Source organism: Rhinolophus sinicus, chromosome X (genome assembly GCF_036562045.2).
Source record: "Rhinolophus sinicus isolate RSC01 chromosome X, ASM3656204v1, whole genome shotgun sequence".
Taxonomy (NCBI): Eukaryota; Metazoa; Chordata; class Mammalia; order Chiroptera; family Rhinolophidae; genus Rhinolophus; species Rhinolophus sinicus.
The window spans coordinates 75,817,905-75,830,691 of record NC_133768.1 but is presented as its reverse complement, the minus strand read 5'-3'; the positions used below and the strand labels follow the sequence as shown (position 1 = coordinate 75,830,691).

The 12,787-nt window shown below is 38.6% G+C and overlaps 1 pseudogene; it reads right to left on the bottom strand.

The window, feature by feature from the left end:
- Positions 1–239: 239 nt before the first annotated feature.
- Positions 240–684, bottom strand: LOC109438206 (ubiquitin-conjugating enzyme E2 variant 1; annotated as a pseudogene).
- Between the last annotated feature and the right edge of the window lie 12,103 nt (positions 685–12,787).

Below are 12,787 nucleotides of genomic sequence, written 5' to 3'. Positions count from 1 at the left end.
TCATCTATATATCACATTGTGTGTTTACTTCCCAGAGTCAGTTCTCCACAGTTAATATATTTCAAATTGACCAAAAAAATAGTATTATTTATAGTATCTTAAGATCAACTGCCTTTGAATGGGAGCTTCTTTTCCAATACCATGAGGTCTACAAGACGTATCTAGAAAATTTGTTACTGTGGAAAATGAAGACTGCTTAAATTGAATGTGGCCAGGGGAGAACCTGTGGTTTTTCTTTTTCAGTAATTGCTGTTACACTGTCCTTCAGGTGGCTGAGGGAGTTTCATATTTTCTTTAGACATCATTAGGTGTCGAAGCTCTTGCAGGACAACTTTGATGCTATATAAATTCTACCATTTGCTAGCACTGATATGGCTGTTGGGTCCACCACTCCATTAGAACTATTAACTCTATTCATATCAATTTTTGTTACAAATGTTACAAAAAGGGGTGCTTCTGGGTATTTAAGTCCACATTCTATTTTAAGGCTGTATATTCGGTTTTCATAAATTGTTCTTGGAGGCCCAATTCTCATCCCTGTCCATTTTGTAAGTGTCATATCTTCGTCATCTTCTAGACCCCAGCTAACTGTACCATCTGCTACTCCTTTTGGCCTTCTTCGAGTTCTTCCAAGAATTGGAAATTGCAAGGGATTTTTACTCCTGAGCCTGTGGTGGTTGCCATCTTGCGTCGCTGTCACTCGAAGGCTGGCCCCTTCTTTACCCCCCACCCATCCTCGGGACCTTCTGCCAGGCCAGCTAATTTTTAAAAATGTATCAAGCCACTGGACAGAGTTTCATGGCATAGAATTTCTAGAGGCAAAGCTTTGTAATTATACATTTATTTGTGTTTGTTTAATGTCTGCCTTTCTCATTCAACACAGTGTCCACAGAGCCTGACATAGAGTTGTGTTCAACAAACATTTGCTGAATAAATAAATAATTGATTGCTACTATGTGGTCCTTCATAGTCTGACCTCTACCCACCTTCCCAGCGCCATCTCCCACCATGCTCTACCTGGCATTTATGCACTCAAACAATACTGACCTTATTTTAATTCCTTGAATGCACCATACTTTCCACCATCAAAGAGACTATGCTGTTTCCTTTGCTTAGAATGTTCTCCCACCCTATTCCCTGATTATTACTCATTTATCAGATATCAGCTCAAGTTTTAGGTTTAGGTTCCTCAAGAGAGACTATCTTGACTCCAAGTGAGCTACCCTGTTTCTGATTTCTAAGTATGGAGACAGTTTGTGTGCTGTTGTTTCCAAGTGGGGCCACTTAGAGTTTTGAGGTTTGGAAGTAAGATGTGGAAAGGCTTATAAAATCCCAGTGCTTGGATCAAAGACTTAAGCATAAGACCTGACACAATAAACTGCATAGAAGAAAACATAGGTACTAAACTTATGGACCTTGGGTTCAAAGAGCATTTTATGAACTTGACTCCAAAGGCAATGGAAGTAAAAGCTAAAATAAACGAATGGGACTATATGAAACTTAAAAGCTTCTGCACAGCAAAAGAAACCATTGACAAAATAAAGAGGCCACCAACTGAATGGGAGAAGATTTTTGCTAACAGTGCCTCCGATAAGGGGCTAGTATCCAGAATATACAAGGAACTCATGCAACTCAACAATAAAAAAACAAACAACCCAATTGAAAAATGGGCAGAGGACTTGAAGAGACATTTCTCCAAAGAGGACATACAAATGGCAAATAGACATATGAAAAAATGCTCAACATCACTAATCATCAGAGAAATGCAAATCAAAACCACAATGAGATATCACCTCACCCCAGTCAGAATGGCTATCATCAACAAGACAAATAGTAACAAATGTTGGAGAGGTTGTGGAGAAAAAGGAACCCTCATACACTGTTGGTGGGAATGCAGACTGGTGCAGCCGTTATGGAAGGCAGTGTGGAGGTTCCTCAAAGAATTACAAATAGAATTGCCGATGACCCAGCAATCCCTCTCCTGGGTATCTACCCAAAAATCTGAAAACATTTAGAGATAAAGACACATGTGCTCCAATGTTCATTGCAGCTTTGTTTACGTGGCCAAGACATGGAAACAACCAAAATGTCCTTCGATAGATGAATGGATAAAGAAGTTGTGGTACATATACACAATGGAATACTATTCGGCAGTGAGAAAAGATGATATAGGAACATTTGTGACAACATGGATGGATCTTGAGAGAGTAATGCTGAGCGAAACAAGTCAGACAGACAAAGCAGAGAACCATGTGATTTCACTGATATGTGGTATATAAACCAAAAACAACAAAAGAACAAGACAAACAAATGAGAAACAGAAACTCATAGACACGGACAATAGTTTAGTGGTTGCCAGAGGGTAAGGGGGGGGGGGAGGTGAGGGCAAGGGGGATCGAATATATGGTGATGGAAGAACGGACTCTGGGTGATGAACATACAATGGGATTTATAGATGATGTAATACAGAATTGTACACCTGAAATCTATGTAATTTTACTAACAATTGTCACCCCAATAAATTTAATTTAAAAAAAATAAATAAATAAAATAAAATAAAATAAAATCCCAGTGCTTGGCAGAGTGCCGAAAACATAAAATTCAATCAATAAATGTCCTTATTATTGTTGGGAGGGAGGCGAGATTCAGCCAGTTAGCTCAGTTGGTCAGAGCGCAGTGCTCTTAACAACAAGGTTGCCGGTTCGCTCCCCACATGGGCTACTGTGAGCTGCGCCCTCCACAACTAGATTGAAACAACTACTTGACTTGGAGCTGATGGGTTCTGGAAAGACACACTTAAAATAAATAAAACATTTAAAAATATAACAAAATAAAAAGTAGTGGTGTTTAAATTTTTTTAAAAAAGCCATCCAGTATGTGGTATACATTTAAAAAGAAAAGGAAGAGGAAGAAGAGAAGGAATTCTTTTTCTTTGTTTTTTTCTTATTTGGGAATATTGGGGAACGTTGTGTTTCTCCAGGGTCCATCAGGTCCAAGTCGTTGTCCTTCAATCTAGTTGTGGAGGGCGCAGCTCAGCTCCAAGTCCAGTTGACTTTTTCAATCTTAGTTGCAGGGGACGCAGCCCACCATCCCATGTGGGAATTGAACCGGCAATCTTGTGGTTGAGAGCTCGCATTCTAACCATCTGAGCCATCCAGCCACCCCCGAGAAGGAATTCTTTACTAGGAGTTTCACCTCATCCTAGGTCGTTGCCAATGAATGAATAGTTCCAGGTACTAAACTTACTGCTTAGGGATCAGGCTACCTCTGAGCATGTTAGAGGAAGTAGAACTATCTCAATACTTTGATTAGTTTTTCCTTGTAAACAAAAAAAGAAGATAGAAGGGAGCAGTAGTTAATTAACTATAGTAATGAATCAATAAGCCATACACTATAAGTTTTAAAATAATAAGAACATACATACAGAGAACATATTGGTGGTTGCCAGAGGGGAGGAGGCAGTGGGTTAAATGGGTGAAGGGGATCAAAGGTACAAACTTGCAGTTATAAAATAAATAAGCCATGGTGATGTACATCATGGTGACTATAGTCAATGATACACTATTGCATATTTGAAAGTTGCTAAGAGAGTAAATTTTTTTAAAAGATTTTATTGGGGAAGGAGAATAGGACTTTATTGGGGAACAGTGTGTACTTCCAGGATTTTTTCCGAGTCAAGTTGTCCTTTCAATCGTAGTTGTGGAGGGTGCAGCTCAGCTCCAGGACAAGTTGCTGTAGTTAGTTGCAGGGGGCGCTGCCCACCATCCCTTGCGGGAGTCAAGGAGTCGAACCGGCGACCTTGTGGGCCCACTGGCTCATGTGGGCCCATGTGGGACTCAAACCAGCAGCGTTTGGTGTTAGGAGCATGGAGCTCCAACTGCCTGAGCCACCGGGACAACCCTAAGAGAGTAAATCTTAAAAGTTCTCATCACAAGAAAAGAAATCTAACTGTGTATGGGGACGATGGTAACTAGACTTATTGTGGTGGTACAAATATCAAATCATGTTGTACACTTGAAACTAATATAATATTATATGTCAATTACACCTCAATTAAAAAATGAGAACACATTTCGTTAAATAAAATGTGACCGCAAAATTTAACCTACTTCATTCAGTTTTCTGCTGTGACTTAGAAACTTCATTAAAGAGTTCTGTCATGAGTACCACCACAATCAACGTTTAGCTCTATTTCTTTTTCCTTTCTATATGTTTTTCGTTGTTCTTATGGGCTCTGGTTAGTTCAGTGATGCACTCTGACAGACCATCCCCTCCTCTCATAAAGTGATCATATGAGCTCAGACACGAGGCCATTTAAAAAACAGATGCTCAAATTCCAACAAAATTGAGATTTCCCCCCACTAGCATATGGGCCATATTATGCTTCAGTTTGCGCACAAAGCTTTGCTTCTGCCTTCTGTGATGATAACAGCACCATTTGGGGTCAACATTGGCAGCAGTAAATTTCAGTGTCCTCTGTTCTCTGGTTTGTGTTGCAATGAACTAACATTCTTTTAATGCCAGTAGCCTGGTTGTATTCTAGGACTTAGTTATTGGTGAATCTATCCTGACAATTAATGCCAATTATAGCTTGTAGCTGACCCCAACACACTTAATTTGGTAAGGTAGCAAGTTTAAGGCACACCTAGATGAGATGTCCAATTCTCACTAACCAGCACATACTGTTTTAGTGTTGGAGAACTTGTGAACATGCTATAATTTTCAAGGCAGCCAGATTTATTCAAAAGTTGCTATGGCCCAGTTCTGTTGAGGGCATTAAGGACTTCTGTTAGGTCGAAATACCATGTGCAATCTTTATGTTCCTCCCCACGTTTTTGTAAATCAGCCAAATGATCATGCCTAACAGAAACATTTGCTGCTTAGCATCCCATTCTAATTCCTTGAGTCCATGGTCGTGAGGAGGTGTGTTCAGAAGGATTTTGCCAGCCAGAGGAGCAGCAGGAAGACGTTCTTTTATTCTTCCATTCAACAGCTATTTATTGTGCACCTACTATGTGCCAAGCTATGTACTATGTGCTAAGGATACAGCAGTGGAACAAACCAGACAAGAACCCCCTGCTGTCACGGAGCTTACATTTTTTCTGGGAGGAAAAATGACAAACAAATACAGGATGTCAAGTGGTTCTAAGTGCTATAAAGAATAACAAAGTAAATTAAGAGAAGGGAGGAAAAGAGGGAGACAGAATAAGTGTTAGGAGCATGTGCTACTTTAGGTCAGGTAGTTAGAGTAGTTAAATAGGGTACTTTGGGATTGGGAAGGCTTCTGTATTCACAGAGACCTGAATGAAATGAAGACTATCAGAGGGAATTGCATGCTGAGTAGCAGCAATGCAGGGCCTTAGGGCAAGACAGTGCTTGGGTTATTCAAGGGAGAGCAAGGAGGCCTTTGTTAAAAGGTTAAAGAAGATTGAAGGAATAGGGGAGTGGTATAAACTGAGGTCAAAGAGATAGTTGGGAAGTAGGTAATGTAAAATCTAGTGGGCCAAGTCAACACCTTAGTACTCAAATGATGATAGAAACTAATCTTGGTTTTGTATTTGTTTTAGAGTTTCCATTTGTAAACTGGACCATTGATTAATATAATAATGTTTTATTTAGGTATTTTGATGTTTAGTTGCAGTAGTAGAAGCAGCTAGCATATATCTAAATAGCTCAGAAGACTTTATTTTCAAAGGAAACACGATTTGGAAATAAGACAGCACAGTAAGTGACCCATGTATAGTGTAACAAAGTTGTACTTGTATCTTATTCAAGACAGACTAGCTCTCAGCGGATGGCTTACATTTTGGAATGATAATGTCTGACATTTTCAAATGCTTTCAGATCTGTGATCTCATCAGACTCTCATAACAACCCCAAGAAATAGGGAGGACATGTGGTATTACTGATATGGAAATGGGGAGAGTTGATACAGTTTACCTCAAGATCATCCAGCATGCGTCAGTATCACAGAGGGGGGAAATTCCTGACTCTGAATACACCACCCCCTCTCTGCCCGCTAAAGGATTATTGAGTAACTTTTTGATTCAGAGGTCAAAATGTTGAATCAGCCAAATTATTAACTTATCCTTCCCTTCCAGCTCTCAAGGGCATAAAAATATGCACTACAGAATTGAGTAAGGGAGGGGGATGAAATCAATCTCTCTCTCTCTCTCTCTCTCTCTCTCTCTCTCTCTCTCTCTCTCTCTCCCTGTCTCTCTCTCTCTCCCACAGCAGGGTCATTGACCGGAAGCCTATATACTTTGAAAGCACAGCTCTACTTTCACAGAATGGCTGGGCATGGAGAACCCCACTACCTTGAACATCATAATAGTACAGGGGCTATCCTTTCCCACCCTGGCAGAAACCACCCTGGAAGAGTACAACAGCTCTCTCTTAGTCCCACATGTTTACAAATAAGGCTAAACACTTTACCAAGTTAAACTTCTGCCATCATATTTATATTCTCAATTTAATAGCACATTTACTAGTATCTTTCAAATAATACTTGGTAAGAAGTAAAACCCCCTCATAAAAATGGCACAATCACCTTCAACAAATGGAATGCAGATTTAAAGAGGGGAGAGTTAGTTTTTGGATGTTATCAAGTAATTGAGTGGCAAAGCAAAAGAAAAAGAATCAGGATTTCTGAATTCCAGAAGTGGAAAGATAATCCACGTACTGTCACAGCTACTTTTTTCATTGCAAATGTTGACTTTTCCTGAGGCCCAGTCCTCAGTCATCTCCCATGTCACTATACTATCTCCCTGGGCAAGCTCACTCACCACATTCACAGCTTAATTACCACTTGCATACGGATGAGTCTCCCAATTTATATTTCCAGCTCAGACCTCTCATTGGACCGTCAGACTGGTATATCCAAATACCTACTGGACCTCCCCTATAGGATCTCCCAAAGCCCCTTCAAGCTAAAGTTGTTCCTCAAACCTGATCCTTTTCCAGCTTTCCCTATCTCAGTAGATTGCCCTACCATTCTATCCAGTTGTATTTAGGAATCTTTTGATACCTCTCTGTTCCTCCCTCACTCTGAAATTGGGTTTTGGTAGAGTTTTATGGTCCAGTTTTGCTTATGGTCCAATTTTTACTCCCTAAAAATCTCCAGAATTCATCCACTTCTTTCCATCTCCATTACCACCATCCTACCATCACTTGTTTCCTAAATTACTTCAATAACGCCTAATCTACTCCCATTCACTCTGGCTCCCCTTTAATCTGTCCTCTTGATTGCAGCTGGAATGGTCTTTGCATAAGAAACTCCATATCATCCTTATGTTTAAAAGCTTGATGGCTTCCCATCACCCTTAGAATAAAAACAAAATTCCTTAGTATAGCTTTAGTGAGTTCCCTGGATGATCTGGCACATGCTTATTTCTCCAGCCTCCTCTAGCAACCACCCTCACTGTCCACACTGGAGCCACAATTGTCTTTAAGTTCTTCATGTCACCGTGCTCCTTCCTGCTATGGGGCCTTGGAATATTTTGATTTCTTTGATTCATTTGCTGTTCCTTCCTTTATAGCCTCTTGCTCATCCTTCAGATCTTATTTTGAATAACTCCCTCAGGGTAGCCTCCCTTGATCCCCCTGACTAGATCTACTCCAGTTGTCATAAAGTGTCATAGAACTGTGTGCTAGCTTTTGTAGCATTTGTCAGTTCCTTTTGATATTTGTTAGTATGATTACTCCATTATTGTCTATCCCCCCACTAGATTGTTAGCTCCTTGAGAGCAAGAACTTACCACAGTATTCCTACTGTCAGTATTCCACTCTGTGTCTGGCACATGGCAGACACATAATAAATATTTGCTGAATGAATAAGTATATTTAGCTACATTGGGTCAGCACATTTTTCCCCCTAGAGAAAAAAATACTAGATCTTTTCAATTTTTTTACATTCTTTAAGCTACTGACTAGATTCCATAGCCATGCTCAAGTTCAAATATTTCCCTTATGTTTTATAACAGTACATTCAAGGATGGCAAAAAAAAAATAGACCTAGTTATGGCTCCCATAAATTTAGATACCAATGAAATGAAAGGAATAGAGTTTTGCAACTGAATTTCCAATGTAAACAATCGAAGAGAATACCACTTTATTAGTGCCATTAGAATAACATTTTTTAAACAATTTGTCCATTGTGTTTTTATCCCCTTTTAAATAGAGTTTACTTTTTAGAGCAATTTTAGGTTTATAGCAAAATTGAGCAGAAAGTACAGAGAGTCCCCATATACTCCCTGCCCCAATTCGCACACTGCCTCTCCCATTAGCAACATCCTGGTGCATTTGTTACAACTGATGGATTACATTGGCACATCATAATCTCTCAAAGTCCATAGTTTACATAGTTTACCAGGGTTCACTCTTGTTGTACTTTCCATGGGTTTGAACAAATGTATAATGACATGTATCCACCATTACACTATTGCACAGAGTATTTTCACTGCCCTAAAAATAATCTGTGCTCCACTTATCCCTTCCTCCTCATCTACCCCTTGGCAACCACTGAGCATTCTACTGTGTCCATAGTTTTGCCTTTTCCACAATGTCATACAGTTGGAATTATACAGTATGTAGCCTTTTCAGATTGGCTTCTTTCAGTTAGCAATTTGCATTTAAGTTTCGTTCATATCTTTTTTTTTTTTTAAGGGGAACAAGACTTTATTGGGGAACAGTGTGTACTTCCAGCCCTTTTTTCCAACTTAAGTTGTTGTCTTTTCAGTCTTAATCGTGGAGGGTGCAGCTCAGCTCCAGGTCCAGTTGCCGTTTTCTAGTTGCAGGGGGCACAGCCCACCATCCCTTGCGGGAGTCGAACCGGCAACCTTGTGGTTGAGAGGACGCATTCCAACCAACTGAGCCATCCGGGAGCTCAGCGGCAGCTCAGCTCAAGGTGCCGTGTTCAGTCTTAGTTGCAGGGGGCAGAGCCCACCATCCCTTGCGGGACTCGAGGAGTTGAACCGGCAACCTTGTGGTTGAGAGCCCACTAGCCCACGCGGGAATTGAACCGGCAGCCTTCGGAGCTAGGAGCACGGAGCTCTAACCACCTGAGCCACTGGGCTGGCGCTCGTTCATATTTTTTAATGGCTTGATAGCTCATTTCTTTCTTTTTTTTCTCTCTCTTTTTTTAAATTTTATTTTATTAAATTTATTGGTGATGAACACACAATGGGATTTATAGATGATGTAATACAGAATTGTACACCTGAAATCTATGTAATTTTACTAACGATAGCTCATTTCTTTTTAGCATTGAATAATACTCCATTGTCTGGATGTACCAAAGTTTATTTATCCATTCACCCACTTAAGGACATGTTGGTTGCTTCCAGGTTTTGACATATAAACATTAATGTGCAACTTTTTTTGTAGACATATGTTTTCAACTGATTTGGATAAATACCAAGCAGTGTGAATGCTCACTCAATTGTATGTTGCGTATGTTTAGTTTTGTAAGAAACTGCCAAATTGTCCTCCATGGTGGCTGTATCATTTTGCATTCCCACCAGCAATGAATGAGAGTTCCTATTGTTCCACAACCTCACCAATATTTGGTGTTACCTGTGTTCTGGATTTGGGCTATTATAATAGGTGTGTAGTGGCATCTCATGCTGCTTTAATTTGTATTTCCCTAATGATATATGATATGAAGCATCTTTTCATATTCTCATTTGCCATCTATATACCTTTTCTCAGGGAGTGTCTGTTTGGGTCTTTTGCCCACTTTTTAATCGAGTTGTTCATTTTCATATTGTTGAATTTTAAGAGATCTTTGTGTATTTTGAACAACAGTCCTTTATCAGATGTGTTCTTTGCAAATATTTTCTCCCAATCTATGACTAGTCCTCTCATTCTCTTGACATTGTCTTTCACAGAAGTTTTTAATTTTAATGAAATCCAGCTTATGAATTATTTATTTCCTGAATCTTGGCTTTGGTGTTGTATTTTACAAATCATCACCATATCCAAGGTCTTCTAAGTTTTCTACTACTGTGTTTCCCCAAAAATAAGACCTAGCTGGACCATCAGCTCTAATGGATCTTTTGGAGCAAAAATTAATATAAGACCCAGTCTTATTTTAATATAATATAAGACCGGGTATAATATAATATAATATAATATAATTAATTTAATACTGGGTCTAATATAATATAATATAATACCCGGTCTTACATGAATTTTTGCTCCAAAAGATGCATTAGAGCTGGTGGTCTGGCTAGGTCTTATTTTAGGAGAAACATGGTACGTTATCTTCTAGGAGTTTTATAGCTTTGCATTTTACATCTAGGTCTGTGATACATTTCCAGTTAATTTTTGTGAATAGTGTAACTAGATTCATTTTTTTTTTTTTTACATATAGATATCCAATTGTTCCAACACCATGTGTTGGAAAGATTATCTTTGCTTCATTGTATTGTCTTTACTCCTTTGTCAAAGATCAGTTGACTGTATTTTTGTGGGTTGATTTTGGAGCTCTCTATCCTGTTCCATTGTTCTATTTGTCCATTGTTTCACCAATACCACACTGTCTAGATGACTGTGGCTTTAGAGTAAGTCTCAAAGTTGGGTAGTGTCAGTCCTCCAACTTCATTTTTCTTTAATACTGTGCTGGTTATTCTAGGTCTTTTACGTTTCCTTATAAACTGTAGAGTCAGATGATTGATAGACACAAAATAACTTGCTGAAGTTTTGATTTAGATTGCATTGAATCGGTAGATCAGGTTGCAAAGAAGTGACATCTTGACAATACTGTGCTTTCCTATCCATGAACATGGACTGGTTCTCCATTTATTTAGTTCTTTCTTGATTTATTTCATCAGTGAAAGAAATTTATTAGTATGATTACTTCATTATTGTCAGTCTCTCCACTAGATTTTTAATTCATTTTATTAGTTTTAAAATTAAGTATTTCATTTGTAGTTCTTCACATAAATGGTATTATGGATTTATTTTAAACTGGTTCATTGTTGGTATATTGGAAAGTGATTGACATTTGTATATTAACCTTTAATCTTGCAAACTTGTTATAATTGCTTATTAGTTACATGAGGTATTTTTTGTCAGTTCGTTTGGATTTTCTACATAGATGATCAAACAAAGACAGTTTTGTTGCTTCTTTCACAACCTGTATACATTTTATTTCCTTTTCTTTTTTCTTTTTTTTTTAAAGATTTTGTTGGGGAAGGGGAAAAGGACTTTATTGTGGAACAGTGTGTACTTCCAAGAGTTTTTCCGAGTCAAGTTGTCCTTTCAATTGTAGTTGTGGAGGGCACAGTTCAGCTCCAGGTCCAGTTGCCATTATAAATTTCAGGGGTGCAACCCACCATCCCTTGTGGGAGTCGAGAAATTGAAACGCCCACCTTGTGGTTTAGAGCCCAGTGGCCAATGTGGGAATTGAACCATCAGCCTTCAGCATTAGGAGCACAGAGCTCCAACCGCCTGAGCCACCGGGACGGCCCATATTTCCTTTTCTTGTCTTACTGCTTTAGTTAGGACTTCCAATATGAGGTTAAAAAGGAATGATGAGAGTGGCCTTGTTCCTGATTTTATAGTTTCTCACCATTAATTAAGTATAATGTTAGCTGTAGTTTTTTTGTAGATGTTCTTTATCAAACAGAGGAAGTTCTCCTCTTTTCCTAGTTTGCTGAGAGTGTTTACATAAATGAGTGATGGGCTTTGTCATCTGCTGTTTCTGTATCTTTTGATATAATCATGCTATTTTTCTTCTTTAGACTGCTGATGTGACGGATTACATTAATTAATTTTTGTTGTTGTTGTTGTTAAAAACATAGCTAACATACAATATTATATTAGTTTCAAGTGTACCCCATAGTTAGTCAACATTTATGTACCTAAAGAAGACATCACCACGATAAGTCCAGCAACCATCTGAAACCATACCACTCTCTCACAATATTATTGACTATATTCCCTATGCTATACATTACATCCCCAACTTATTTGTTTTATACATGGAAATTTGGATCTCATATTCCCCTTCACCTTTTTCTTCCCTTTAAAAATTTTTCAATTACAGTTGACATTCAATATTTTATATTAATTTCAGGTGTACAACATAGTGGTTAGACATTTATATAATTTAAGAAGTGATCCCCCTGACTAGTCTAGTACCCACCTGGCACTATACATAGCTATTACCATATCATTGACTATATTCCCTATGTTTTACTTTACATCCCCATGACTATTTTGTAACTACCAGTTCGTACTTCTTAGTCCCATCACCTTTTGCACCTTGTCCCCGAACCCCCTTCCCATTTATCACCCTGATAAATCTAGTATCTATCTGACACCATACATAGTTGATACAAAATTAGTGACTATATTCCTTATGTTATACCCTATATTCTTATGACTACTGTGCAACAACCAATTTGTACTTCTTAATCCCTTCCCCTTTTTCAGCCACCCCCAACAACCTTCCCATCTGGCAACCATAAAAATGTTTTTTGTATCTATGAGTTTGTTTCTGTTTTGTTTGTTTATTTTGTTCTTTAGATTCCACATATAAGTGAACTCACATTGCATCTGTCATTCTCTGTCTGACATACTCCACTAGCACAATACTCTCCAGGTCCACTCATGCCACCACAGATGACAAGAGCGCATTCCCTTCCATGGCCAAGGAATATTCCACTGTATATATATATATACCACCTCCTCTTTATCCATTCATTAATCAAAGGACACCCAGGCTGCCTCCACATCTTGGCCATTGTAAACAATGTTGCAATGAACATATAGATGCATATGT